Below are 15360 nucleotides of genomic sequence, written 5' to 3'. Positions count from 1 at the left end.
CTCTCTCTCTCAAAAAAATATAGAAATAATATTTTCAGTCAAGTGGTGGTTGGCTATTAGTTAAAATGGGATAACTTTTTAAATGCTGTAGATTTTACGGAATCTTCCTGGTTCACACAATTTCACTTCATAAGAGTCATGTAATTCTGGAATCAGATCTAAAATTCTTATAATCAACCACAAAAAGAGGAAGTCCTATTGAATTACTAATGTTGAAAAGTGACTTTTGACAGTAGAATTCTAGATATAGAAATTGCACAGTTGTGCTCCAAGTAGGAGAGAGTATACATTACACTAACGAAATTTTGCAATCAGCCCTCCCTTATTTGACTTAAAAAGGCCCTGACCTTTCAGAAAAAAATTGGGTCTAGACATCGATTCTATTCCACATGAAGCTGAATTTCTAAAACATTTTTTTTTTACCAGATTATTCTAAAATGCCTACAGACTTCTCTCATCTTTTAAAAATGTGTTTACTTTTATTTTAATGCACGTTGACACCTCACGCTTTCTTCTGTGTTTTTGTCACACAGAAATGAAGGGCTATCCATTTGCACCCCATTCTTTCAAAGAGAGCTTTGCAACTTGGAGAAATGCCTCATTCTCTCTCTATTTCTTTTAAAACTTTGATGAAACAAGAAAAAGATTCCTGACACTCTAAATTTATCCCATTACTAAAACAAAATACAACCAAAAAGTTTTAAAGAAATGTACTTTCAACTCTTTTTACGCATTCATTTAAAGATAATTCTGTCCTCTACACTGATTTCTTTCTGTCTTCTGTTTACAAAACACTAAGTCTCCATTTTATTATGTCTCAGTAATGTCCTTTTTTGCTTTTTAAATACCGCACTTCTAGACAAATGTAAAGAAGATGTATGAAGTAAAAAATTTTATCAGGATAACAGAGTTCTAGGAATACCATTTTAGAATATGGGTCCCCCAAAATCAAATTTTAATTGACATTTGCTCATATGTTAATTAAAAAAATACATAAATAAGAAACAAATTCCCAGAAGCCTTAAAGAAAGAAAGAAATTATCAGGGGAAATTCCATTTTGATAGGTAAGATTCTACTTGGAGAGATGGAAAAAGACTGTGTTGATGGTCCCAGTGCTTTTCAAGCTCATTATTTGGCCAACATTAAAGAAAGAAAAATCCAGTAATAATCTATTCTCCTTTATTTGACTTCATAAAAGCAGAAAATTATACCGTGAGAACATATGAATATATTCTAAAAGGATATGCATAATTTTCTCCTCCTTAGTATATTATAATACTATGGTATAGATATATTTATGTGACTAAATGGATGGAAAGGAATTTTCCATACAAAAATTACTGAGAACTTTACCCTATTTTGTAACTCTTTAAAATAATTACCTTGTTCCCTTACCACAAAAACCTTCTTTTTGACTTCTTTATTGGGAGCCTATTAAGATTTCTTCAGCATGTTTGGTGGGAGTAGGAACATTTCAAAGTGTGATTCAGTCCACTGTTTGGAAACTTGGAATAAAAAAACAACCCATTTTTATACCCATATAAATGTAGTGTGGGTGACCAAGTAGCTGCTATTCTGAGACAAATCATGGGACTAGAATATCTGTGAGCTTCTTGCACTCCCTACAAAAAATATTTTCTTGTTTCTCTCCATGGTTCGCACTATCCTTTGTTGAATATTCTATTACGCCATTTTAAATAATGATTCAATTATTAGTCTCTACTAGTATAATATGTCTTCAGAATAAATATAATTGGTTTGGAGAAAGTTGCATTTTATTCTTATTTAGCCTTAGTGTGGGAGTTCCTTTTATATTTGATAAATTTGACAGTACAATTTGTACATTTAAGGTGTACAGCATATTACTTTGATACATTTATATATTGTAATATAATTGCAACTGAAGTAATATTTATCACATTAATTCATTATAGTGCAGCATTATTGACTATATTCATAACACCATGCATTAGATCTCTATGGCTTATGTACTACTCATTATAAGTTTGTACCCTTACTTAAACACCATCAGTCTTATCCCCCCTCCTCCATCCCCTGGCAACCACTATTTTACTCTCTAAATTTTTACTTTTTATTTTTATTTCACAGTACTTTTCTTTTTCTGACTTATTTCACTTAGCATAATATTCTCAAGATCCATCCATGTTGTCTCAAATGGCAAGGTATCTTCCTTTCTCATGACTGACTAACATTTCATTGTGTATATACACTACATCTTTTATCCATTCATCTATTGTTGGGCATTTGGGTTGTTTCCATATCTTGGCTATGGTAAATAATGCTGCAATAAACATGGGTGTGTACATACTTTGTCGAAATGCTGTTTTCATTTTTCTTTTGGGTATATACCCAGAAGTGGAATTGATGGATTGTCTTATAGATAAAATTTTGATATTTTGAGGAACTTCCATATTGTTTTCCAGGTAGTTGGAGTAACTTACATTCCCATAAGCAACTGTCTAAGGATTTCTGGTTTCACCACATTTTTACTAGCACCTGCTGTCTCTTGTTTCTTTGATGATAGCTACTCTAATCGATGAGGTGGTATCTCCTTGTGGTTTTGATTTGCACCTCTCAAATGATTTGTACCTCTCAAAAGATTAGATCTTTTCATGTGCTTGTTGGACATTTGGATGTCCTCTTTGGAAAACTATTTAGTTTTTATGCCCATTCTTCAAATCAGATTATTTGTTTATTGTTGTTTTTAAGTTGTATTAGTTCAGGCTCTTTTTTTTTTTTTAGACTTTTAAATTTTAACTACTTTAGTGTTTTTATTTTTTCTGATTTCTCACAAAATGATCTGATGGTTTCCTTACCTATTGTTTTTAAGATACATTTTTATTGATTTCAGAGACAGGAAGGGAGAGAGAGAGATAGAGATAGAAACATCAATATTAAGAGAGAATCATTAATTGGCTGCCTCCTGCACTGGGGATCAAGCCCACAATTCGGGCATGTGCCCTGACCTGAAATCAAACCATGACTGGTTCATGGATTGATGCTCAACCATTGAGACACACAGGCTGGGCTCCTCTCTTATTTTTTAGCAGAGTAAGCATCAGCTTAGTGTGACTCTAAAAGGGTTTATAACTTGGATATTTAAAATATAAGACTACTGCTTAGAAGAGAATAAACCTCTTTGTCCATGAGTGGCAGCTATAAAGGAAAAACAAAAAACAAACTAGATTTCTTCCAAGTTCTTTGCACCCACTTGTTTGTGCTAAGTTCGAATGTGATAATCTATTTGAGAATAAACTCTTTGGAAGGGCAATAGATTGATGTGCAGTCTTTAGTTTTTGTTACGGGTTGCTGTTGTTCGGTAATTCTTTGTTTTCTATGGAAACATCACAACAGAGCCAGAGTGACTAGGCCACACAGAAGAACATTCTAGACATTCTTTACATTGTTGACAGAGGCAGTACAGGTAAAGGCCGAAAGGACTTCCATATGGAGTGCCTTTCATTCTAAAGCCCTTTATTATTTCAGCATTCCTGTGAATGAAACATAATTGATATTTATTAATGGAGCATATAAGGGAAAATGAAGTCCCCAAAAGCATACTGTCATGACAAAAATAGAAAAAATTCCGAGCCTTGCAACCAATTCCTTCTTTTGATATTTGCTCGAAACTTCAAATAACGTTTATACTTCCCCACTTTTCTTTATGTCAGTAGTTCCTGCTTGATGTCTAAATAGAGAAAATTTAATCCAATCAAACTATAGACTGAAAATAAACACTAAGGAGCACAGTAAGCGAAGTAAGTTGTTTGAGATTGTGCAGGAGTTTGTCCTCTGCTTTTTACAAACAACTTTGCTGATTATTTCCTGGTTTTCAATCTGTTCTACTGGAAAATGTGACTGAGGTAATCTATTGCTTTAAATTTATTATAGGCAGTACAGTCAGTCTTCTAAGGGCCTGGAAACATAGGCAGCCAGATCATGGAGGCTGCAATAAACTGAATTGTTTTCTCCTACATACTGGTAGCTCCTTCTGTCCTATGGAAAGCGTCTTATGGAACCTCCAGTTGAAGTTATTCAAGATCTTGGAGAGATGTGCAGCAAATCACACAACTTCTCCTTTTTCACTGTGCAGGAAACTGTGTTTGGCCAATGGTTTGATGACAATGACAGAGCAGTGAGAGTGGAAAAGAGAATGAAAAGTAATAGCTAAAATATATTTAAAAGGGGTATTGATGAACTTCTGTCCCTCACATCCTTTGACAACAAGGAGTTGACCTCAGTATTTCTTATTAATCCCAATAGTAGCTGTAGAAGGGCTCAAAACAGATTAAAAACCCTCTCTTACATGGAGAAACAGAAATGAACTAACTCAGATATTCGACAGAGATAGTATTAATACCATTCCAAATACTCAGCATGTAGATATTGGGATCTTGTCCATGCTACAATACCATAGCCAGCGGCACAGATAAGTGACTTAAAAATATATGATTGAAGTTTCTGAAAACTTCATGTGGCTTATAAAAATTGACTATTGCTGACTTCCTTATTTAGTTTGATTTTTTTTTCTGGATACTGGTTTTATGAAGAAAGTTGAAGTATGCCATCTACTTATCCTTAACATTATGGAAGCTAAATAATGATGAGAAAAAATGAGGAAATTCCATTGCATGTAGCGAAAGCAGTAAAGTTGAGATGGAAAAGGAAATCATGAAAAGCCACATTCTCTTCCTAGCATCATGGAGTTTCCACCACAAAATCAGAAAGTCCACGTACAACAGATACATCACACAGAAGCCACTTAACCACATAGGCAGCCATGTTTGGCTTACTGCCCTCAAATCCTTATTTCTTCGGTTGGCATTTATTTTATTCTCTTATTCTAGTAAAATTGCCTATAGAGTGGATGAAAACTGGATATGTATACATTTTTTACCCATGTTTTAGTCCTGTAATTGACAGATGCCAAAGAAACCAAATTCAAAAATCAAGGAAAAGATAGGACTTATTCTATTTCAAACAATCCTCTCTCTTAAGCCCATTCTTTATTATGGTGTTCAGATGTGCAGGTATTCATTATTTTAACCATATAAAATATTTCCTCTGAAGGCACAAGCATTTTCACAAAATTAAACTTGAATAGTATCAATGCTCATGAAACTAGGATTATTACCCTTTTCTCATTAAGTTTACATTTTTATTAGCATCTGAAAGGCATTCAAATAACTACTGTGTTTCCATGAAGTTAGAGCAAGATATTTCCTGAGTTAGAGACAGGGCTCTTGCCCACTTGAAAAGAAAAAATTTTGCATTTATAGTGGCTAAAAGAAATTCTCAGGTACCCTCCCCTTCCCACCAATATTCTAAACTTGTTCATCCCTGCAGGTGCTGAAGTGTTAATATGGGCTATTCGGCTTGAAACCATTGTATGAAATCATTTTTCTGAGAGTGGAGAGTTCAATGAAAACCTGAGTATACCTGCTGTGAGGATCTCTCTTTTTGTACATTTAGTAGAAAACTTCTTTCCTGATAGACACAGGAATGGTGATTTTTCTATTAATTGTAAGAGTTTAGAAGCTACATAATAAGGTGATATGTAATCATACAATAAAATTTTTCTTTTAATTTAAAACATAATTATATGTTTATTCATCAATATTTTGATGTAAAAAAATATTTTTTTGATGATCTATGCCTGACCAGAACTTACAGTTTTTCTTATAAAAACTAAACTTATATTATATCATATATAAATTCCAGTGTCAACTTTGTAAAACAGAATTATGACTTAAATATATTTTCAAAGCTGTCTGAATGCAAAATGATTCTAAACATTTACAGTTTTAAAAAATCGACTCACCCATACCTACATCAACATGAATATTTTAAAAATGACTACTTTTCTGCATTAATTTTAAAAAGTAATATTTTATGTAATCAGTAGCTCTTTTTACTTCTGCTAATTTATCTTTCCTTTTATAACTACATTTTACTAGTTAATGTAATATTTAATTACACTATTTAATTACAAACACAAGTTCAATTTGCAAAAATAAAGTGGATTGGGGACAAATACAACTGATTCTGGCAAGCGCATACTTTGTGTTGCAAGTAAAAGTTTGTGGTTTCACAGAGGGGCTTGTTAGTCACGATCACTTTGTCTGTGTTCCATCGTCAGTCAGTCTGCCTTACAGAGGAGAGGGATTTATCATTCGGCCTTACGGAGGGGATAGAGAGCATTGGCCTACCTGGCTAGTCATTTAATTTGAAATTGATTTTAAAAGCTTCTACAAAGAAGCAGCGTCACAGTCAGACTGCTGGGGTTGGAATCTTGATTCCACCACTTACTGATTGTACAACTTTGGTTAAGTTGCCTTACTTTTCTTTTTCATAAAATGGGGGATGGTAATACATAGTTGCTGTAAGAATGAAAGAATCCGTTCCTGTATTGTATTTAGAAAATTGAGTTAAATGCTGAATATTACTGTTACCATCTTTCATTAAGCTGGAGGCAATTAAAATGCAACACACAGATCACATATTATAGAAATGTGCACTCGAAACCTATATAATCTTATTAACCAATGTCACCCCAATAAATTTAATAAAAATAAAAAACTGGAGGCAATTAAGATTCCAGGATTCCTCCAATTTGGGAAAAAAATGCCTTGGATGCATACATACACCCACCCACCCATTCTGATATTCAAACATATACACAGTCACATCTCTTTTACCACCACTGTTCCCTAGTTCTCAGCCAAGAAGCTACCGGAGAGAGTTTAGGAGAAAGTAGGCTACATAGGCAAAAGCAATCTTTTTTTTAAAAATATTTTTATTAATTTCAGAGAGGAAAGGAGAGGGAGAGAAAGATGGAAACATCAATGATGAGAGATAATCATTGATCAGTTGCCTCCTGCACACCCCTACTGGGGATCGAGCCTGCAATTCCGGCATGTGCCCTTGACTGGAATAGAACCTGGGATCCTTCAGTTCGCAGGCTGATGCTCTATCCACTGAGTCAAACTGGCTAGAGAGGCAAAAGCAATCTTTATGGCTCTCCACAATCTAGTCAAGCTCTGCATGGGTTTAAAGTTTAACTCTAAAACCAATATCCCAGTCCATGTTCCTTTCCCTACTATCATGCTCTGTCCACACCCCTCTCACAGGGTTCTTGTGGGGAAGGGAGGCTGTCTGGGGTTAGAATTCATGTGTCACTGGATATGCTGATCAAATACCATAGTAACATTCCCTTGCTCCCAACAGAAGGTGCTACTGATATTTTTAGTTAGGCTATTGCATAAGCGATAGCAGTCTGTGTGGCTCAATGAATCAAAACATTACCCACAATCACTTGCTGTCATATTTCTAAGCCTAAATAGAACTGATCATCCCTTCCTAAAGTCAGCTCTTTTCTTGGCTTATGTAAATGACACCCCTAGTTTTCTTTCAGTTGCTCTGACCTCAGACCCTAGAGTCATATTGGAGCCTTCTTTCCTGTCTCTTCACATCATATCAGTACGGAAGCTTTTGCCTTAATTGCTACAAGGACTCGCATCCTTCCTTTCCCCCTGCTGTCCTATAATCAGGGGTATTTGATAGCCTGATAGAGTGCTTGATACTCACCTAGAATTTGCCAGTAGTCCCCTAAGCAGTCCCTCCAGGTCTTCTCTCTCCTCATTTCATCAATGCTATATCAGGTGAAACTTCCTAGCACACAGCTTTGGTCAAACTACATTGTTGCTTAAAACAAGGAGCACATTGTGGAAATTTATAGCTTATTATTATTGTTGGTGCATGTCCATCACAAATGTTAATGTTCCCGTCTTTCTTTACTGTTTAATTGGGATCTGCAACATTAAATTTTTAATGATTTTTCTCATTATATATAATAAAGCATCTGTTTTGTCTATAAACTCACTAAGCAAAAATGGTTTGATATATCTCACTACATTTAGAGATTATTTCAAATGGTCTGGCTTAAAAATATAAATGCTTTTAAATGCTTATAAATGCATAATTTACTTTGGGGGACCAGTGTGAGTATTAAAAAAGGATCAGCAAATTTTCTCCTGAGTAGCTGCAGGCCATGATATGTATAATAAGGCAAATCTGTTTTGAATGTCCCTGGGTAAGTAGAAGCAAAGGTTATGTGTTCACTAATGCTTAATAATTCTCCTAAGCTCTGCTGCTCAAAATTAGCTAGTCTGTATTCTCCGTATCTTTGTATCTTCAACAGTGTTTGGGGAATGAATGTTTCCTGAGTGTGATGGACCCATACATTTTAGACCTATTCCATTCTTTCTCACTGCCCTCATGAGTTGGTCAAGGTATATGGACTTTGTCTTCTTTATTTCTAGAAGAATGTAAACTCCAAGAGGGCAGGGACTTTGCGTGTCACTGTAACTCCTGAACCCTCAGCACCAGACAGTAACTGACACAAGGTAGGCACTCCATACATGTTTGGTGGATGAGGTCACTGCATATTGCTTGAACCCATCTTCTCTTTCCCCATTGCTACTGGTCCAATTCAAGTAGTCAGAGACACTGTAGATTGAAGCTGAGAGCACTGAGTATCAAAAACTGAGTTCTACAAACTAAAATAATTTTGTAATGGAAAGAAAGCTAGATAATATCATTAGGCCTCAGTTTAATCATCTTCAAAATGTGAGCAAACTAACTACTGCTGTCTCATAAAATGTCAATATCCTATTCCTTCTCTTAGGCTGAATTGTCTTATTTCCTGTTTCCTGCCTGTGAACACACAATCATCTTCAAAGACTCTGTTCTATGAAGTTTTTCTTATCTCTTGTTTGCTCTTTTCACTCATTTATTTTCATGCCCAAATTCCCCACATCATGTAAAACTGAATATGCCATCCTTTAACTCTTCACCATACCTTCCATCAATCACAGCACTATAGCAAGTCACTTGTTAGTACCCGTCTCCCTAATTGGTAGGATCGTGCCTTGCTAACTTCAGCACTTAGTGTAGAACAGGGAATCGATAAATATATGCATAATTATTTTGCATGTTAGGATATTTTTTTCCCATTATTGGGTTTCCTTAGACCGAACCATATGGGAAAAATAAACCTGGAATCTAAAATACTTCACTTAAAAAAGTAGTTGTATAAGACTTTTCAGCTGAATGCTAAAGAAATAATTGCACTAGGATATGAAAGAGAAATAAAATAGATGTACAGCAAGTCCTTATTTAATGCTGTTGATAGGTTCTGTGACTTTAAGCAAAATGACATAAGGAAAGCATAAGATAATTGATATAAAAAAGACTTAAGTTCCTACGGCATCTCATCAATAGTACATCAAAATGATGTTGAACGAAATGACGTTACTTGGAAAACCTGCCATATAATAAGAAAGTAGTGAGCAAAGATGATAGTGATAAATTTAGCTTCAGTCTACCAGGGAATATTTATAAATATCTATGAATATACATAAAGTATAATAACTATCTATATATCTATACTAATAAAAGGATAATATGCTAATTAGACTGGGAGACCTTCCGTACGTCCTTCCGGACAAAGCCATGGTGGCGGGGCCGAGGCAGAGGTGGTTAGGGGCAATCAGGCCAGGAGGGGAGGGCAGTTGGGGGTGATCAGGCCTGCAGGCAGGTGAGCGGTTAGGAGCCAACAGTCCTGGATTGCGAAAGGGATGTCTGACTGCCCGTTTAGGCCCGATCCCTAGCCTGCCTGGACCCGATCGGCTCCAATCAGGGCTGGCCGGATGGACCCCACCCATGCACGAATTCGTGCACCAGGCCTCTAGTCTATTATATTTACACATACCAGATATAACCTTGCATTTATACAAATGATCTGTTCACTTGCACAGCAAAGTACATAAACTGTTTTTCTTTCTTAAAAAAATCATTACTTTTGGCTTAAGTGATGAAAATAAGTGATCACTGTTAGCTCACTTTGGAGACAGTAAAAAATAACATGGAGAATTTTAGACAAGCAATTAATTGGCTCAGCTTCTACAAAAACAAACTCATTGTGTTTCTCATTACACACTGAATTAACTTAAAATTCTCTAGCATAAGTAATCAAAGACCCCTTCCAATACGGCCTCATCCTCCTCACCCATGTTGCAGACATCAGTTATGCAGAAATAATTTCCATTCTGAAATGTACTGTATGTGTTCACGAGATTTTTGTGTCTGCCTCTGAATTTCTTCTGTTATTGAAATCTTATCCATCTATAACGCCCTACATATCACTTTCTCCGTGTGGTCTTTGTAGATTTCCACAAGTGTAGGTAAACTCTATGTTCTTTGAGGTGCCACAGGACTTCAGTGTTCCTTGTTATTACCATTCTGTAACGCAGTGTTCCCCATCATAAAAATTACCTTGAATTCTCATGGAATACTTAATTACATACCAGTACTGAATCAGAATCTTCAGGGGAGGCCTGTAGGGCTCTATAGGCTTACTAAGTGCCCCACATGAGTTATATTTTAGGGATCATCTAGAAAACACTTTTAATGTATATTTTAGCCATTTGTGTATATCTTATCACTCACTAGATTCCTTTCAACATCATTTTCATTTGTTTTGGCTTTAACATATCGTATGCAATGTTTTCTGTACATTAGCTAATTAATAAAAAGATTGTCTGATTGAATTCAAAATTATCATATCCATTTTGTATGTACCTACAGTCCTTTCAGAAAGAATAGACATGATTAATTGAGATGAACAGATACTGGGGACAATCAGGTATAACATGGCATTTGAGAAAGAGCATACCGAATTGAGAGCCCAGGGATCAGAGGGTCTGGGTTTGGCTTTCAGATCTGTGGCTGATCAGTTTATTATTTCAATGCTTTGACTTTAAGGCTGCCCATCTCTAAAGTGAGAGTGATAACATTTATATTTTCTACTCTAGCAAATGAGACAATACATGTGAAATTACGTTGTAATCATATAAATGCTAGTTATTAACATAGAAGCAACTGCCATTTGGAAGAGTCTGAGTCCCAGGAACTGCATGTTTAAATGGGCTTAGATAGGGTCAAAGGGCTGAAAAAGTGAAATGGAAAAGGTAAAAGGGATCCCATTATAGGGTTTGACTTTATCTATTTTCCTAGTCCTGCGGGATCCTCTCCAAACTAAAGGCTTCCGTGAGAGTGGTGATATGTACTGCTTGGTGACTGAAAGATGCCTACACTTTTCTGCCAACTCACTTTGCAAAATATTGGCCCAATGTTTCTGAAACAAAAAATTTATAAATCTTTCCAGTGTCACATTTTAGTAACTTCCTTAATGAAGTTCAAAACCATGCCCTGCCTTTATGCAGCCCTTTCCCCTTCCTTCTTACAAACCAAATATTTGGTCACAGACAGTGCTATGATCTGGAGTAGCTGTGTTAGCATTTTTAAGCTTATTAAATAAGGGAGGATGGCAAAGATGGGGTTGAACAGTCTTAGCATAGATTAATTAAAGCCCAAGGCCAGAAACTCCTAGAAGAGAATAAGAAATTAACTTAAGCCAAGCAGGCTTTAAATAATACTATTGAATATATTTAGTCTCAAAAAGAATTAACGCTTGGGATCGGAGCCGTAAAGCCACGTAATCTAGTGGAGTAAGTTTAGCTTTAGGAATAAAAGGATATTTAAGCTTATCTGGCTAGACTGTGAGGGGGAGTCCTGGGCTGTGGGGGCAGGGGATGTGTGACTGATGGATGTGTGTGAAGGTAACCCAGAGTGGCTTATTGTCATCAGGCTTTGGTTTTAATGCTGGAGGCTCACATTGCAGAGGCCAGAATGAAACAGTTAGGTATATCTCTGAACTCTTTTGTGGTGGGGACTGATGGTGATGGGAATTAATTAGGATGACACACGCAACGGAAAAAAGTGGCGACTCTGGAAAGGTGCCTAACTCAAGAGAGTTTAGGGCTGTTCTGCCTGACTCAGAGCCCAGAAACCTGAGGAAGAGTCTAGAAATGAAATGATCCTGTACCTGGTTGCAGTGACTTTGCTTTGATAAGTGGAGGGTGCTGCTATTCACAGGTTTTTTTTTAAATTATATTATTTCAGATGTTGTGGCTATCTAGGGGCAGGGTCAATTGTTTTTTTTACTTTTAAAAGAATTCAGGCAACATTTACATAATATAAATTTAATCATTTTAAAGTGCACAAGTCAGTGGCTTTTAGCACATTTACAGTGTTGTACAATCACCACCTCTATCTACCATAATTCCAAAGCATTTTTATCACTCCCAAAGAAAGTCCATACCCATCAAGCAATCACCCCAGACTCCCCTCCCCCTGCCCCTGGCAACTACCGATCTGCTGTCTCTATGAATTTGCCTATTTAAGTTATTTTATATAAATGACATGATACAATATATTAAATAAAACAGACACAAAAGGCCACATTACTAAGTCGATCTCATTACTGGTTATATATTTCTTCTTGAGATAATTTGACAATTCATATTGCTAGATATTTGTCCATTTCATCTATTATCTCATTGGTTGGCATATAAACATTCATAGTGTTCTCTTAGGATCTTTTTTTATTTCTGTAAGTAGGTTAACTTATGATGTGACAATGTGCAATGTCTGCATATTAAATAATGTGTTATATTAATATGCTGGTAATGTTGTCTTAGAGTGACGGTGCCTAGAAATCAAGAATTTACACATTATTTGCTTAGCATATGGCTGCCTGGGACATTCAAGTAAAGTGTTTCCATTTGGAGAGACAATATTCCTCTCTATCTCACCATGCATGCACGGAAAACTGAACCCCAGGATATCATGAAGGATGAGGTAAAAAATATATGGAAGATAACGATGATATCTGCCATTATGGGTCTCTCAGTATATTCTAGGAACCACACTAAGCACTTAATTTTATTTAATTGTCATTACAAATCTCCAAGGTAGGTACTACTTTTTTTTTTTTTTTTCCACTGTGCAACCTGCTTCAGTGCCTGCAGCCTATGAGCAGAGGTCGGGCAATGGTTCAAGGCTGCAGCTTGCTCTGGCATGGGGCATATGAGAGATCCAGGGGGACGGGCCTGCCACCAATCCAAACCCATGCACGGTAGGTACTACTTTTATCCCATACTTACAAATACAGTCAAGGAAATTTCACTTAACAAATGTTTAAAAGGTAAAAGAAGACATTTTTAAGTTCACAGAATAAGGGGCAGAGGTGAGACTTGAACTCATATATTTCTGTCATTTAGGTTTGCCCTTTCTTCCAACTGGTTATACAGAAGCAGTCTTAGTGATTTTCCAGAATTCATGGAAATTTAGGCATTTATTTATTTATTTATTTATTTAAAAATATATTTTATTGATTTTTTACAGAGAGGAGGGGAGAGGGATAGAAAGCTCGAAACATCGATGAGAGAGAAACATCGATCAGCTGCCTCCTGCACACCCCCTACTGGGGATGTGCCCGCAACCAAGGTACATGACCTTGACCGGAATCGAACCTGGGACCTTTCAGTCCGCAGGCCGACGCTCTATCCACTGAGCCAAACCGGTTTCGGCAGGCATTTATTTTTCATAGACAAGTAAGTTTCTCAATTTTCTCAATGACTAAGATGGATTGAGAATGAATTTGAGTTATAATTATTTCCTGCTTACAAACAGAGAAATGCCACAGGATTTTAAGGTTTGACATGTTTGAGACATTCTGGAAAAAAGGAAAACTATTTATAGCCATATAGTATAGTTATTTCCAGGTAAAGAAATTTATGAAGTTTTAAAAATTTCAATGTAACATAAAGTGCATGAGGTAAAATTGTAAAAACAAATATACCGTATTTCAGTATTTAATGACTTAATAAGGTTTTTATTATTCCAAAGTGGATTTGCTTAGACCAATAAATCCAATAATCTACCTAAAAGATTCTTTTATTTTCTTTTTACAGCCAAGCAATGAAATAAGCTTGATCTAAATTAAATGTACTGAAGGAGAAATTAAGAGAAGGCTCACTATGTTCAAAATTAACAATGGCCTTGTTTTATACAAAATGATTTCTGATATTTTTGGTATAAAGATAGCAGTTGTATACGTTTTGGAACTAATAAACTTACTAGATAGCACACACTTAATCTCACAATTGAACAGAAAAGGATGGTAGCAATAAAAAAAAATCCAGGCCCATTATAATTTAAAACACTTAGTGCCTGATTTAAAGCCATTGGCATCTCATTAAAATATCAGATTTATGATGCAGACTGAAAATGATAACAGAAAAACTAAAAAGCAACCTAGAAGTAAATTAAGGGCTAGGAACACTAACAGGAAAACATATACAGGAAAAAAACACTAAGAGAAAAATTCCACTGTTATAATTTTAGCCTTCAGAATCTAGCACTTAGTGTAATTTCTCTTATTAGAGTTGTTAGGAGACTATTACATTTTTATGATACTTATAAAACTCTTATACTTTTCCTGCAAATGTTTTCTAAACCTAATTAGGAGAGCAAATTGCTCTAAGCAGGTATTGATGAAGATGGAACTTCATTTTGTCAGCTGATTGTGGGGCAAGAAAACATTACCTTCTCAAATGTTACGATAAAAATTCCTTTTGTATAAATTATTCCCCATGCAACAACAACTTTTCTAAGGAATCACAGAACATAAATGAAGGCAAGTAGGTAGAAGGAAATGGACTTTTTTCCCCAGAAAAATTCTCCTGTGAAAATTCTTCATGCTTTCTCCATTCTTATGGTTGCTGAGAACATACTGCATGTAGCATAGTAAAGCATAGTTAAAACTGTGATTCTGAACTTGGGCTGTCTGGTTTGAGACCTATTTTTACTACGAAGGTATGGTCTCAGGAAGTCCCTCAACCTCAATAATATCTACTACATTGAGTTGTGAAGATTAAATGAGTTATGTTAAATTCTTGAACCATCAGATGGCATATGGTAATGTTACCGAAGGGGCTTTAGGCTGAATTCAGATAGGAACAAAACCCCAAAATATTACCTGTCATTATTATTTTTGTCTCAATTACCTCAATGATCTTCTACCAAGTCTCCTGGTAGGTGCCAAACTTGCCTCTCTTCCACCCATCACCCATAACTGATGACAGTGATCTTTGGTCGTAAGATCATTACCAGGTGACCAGATGGACATTTAGACATTTCCTTTTTCTTTTCTACTTTAAACATTACTGTAACAAGCATCACTGTGTATGCCTTCTAGAGCATATGTTGAAATAGGTAAATGTACCTTTTTGTAAATTACCAATTTATAAGTCATGTATATATTTCCAGCACACCACCTGTCTGCTTAATTTTTAATTTATCTTCATCTAATACGTATTTCACATACACTTATCTCTTACATTTAGTCATGAGTCAGGACTCTGCCACCAAAA

The 15360-nt window shown here is 35.7% G+C and overlaps 1 non-coding gene across 1 annotated transcript; it reads right to left on the bottom strand.

Annotated features, from left to right (window-relative positions):
* Window positions 1-12925: 12925 nt before the first annotated feature.
* Window positions 12926-13058, bottom strand: LOC114234719 (small nucleolar RNA SNORA42/SNORA80 family). Its single transcript, XR_003620905.1, has one exon. It is a non-coding gene; the product is annotated as a small nucleolar RNA SNORA42/SNORA80 family (small nucleolar RNA).
* Between the last annotated feature and the right edge of the window lie 2302 nt (window positions 13059-15360).

This window comes from Eptesicus fuscus, chromosome 19, assembly GCF_027574615.1.
Source record: "Eptesicus fuscus isolate TK198812 chromosome 19, DD_ASM_mEF_20220401, whole genome shotgun sequence".
NCBI lineage: Eukaryota > Metazoa > Chordata > Mammalia > Chiroptera > Vespertilionidae > Eptesicus > Eptesicus fuscus.
Note: the sequence above shows the minus strand (reverse complement) of the source record. Positions and strands in the feature narration are given on the sequence as shown.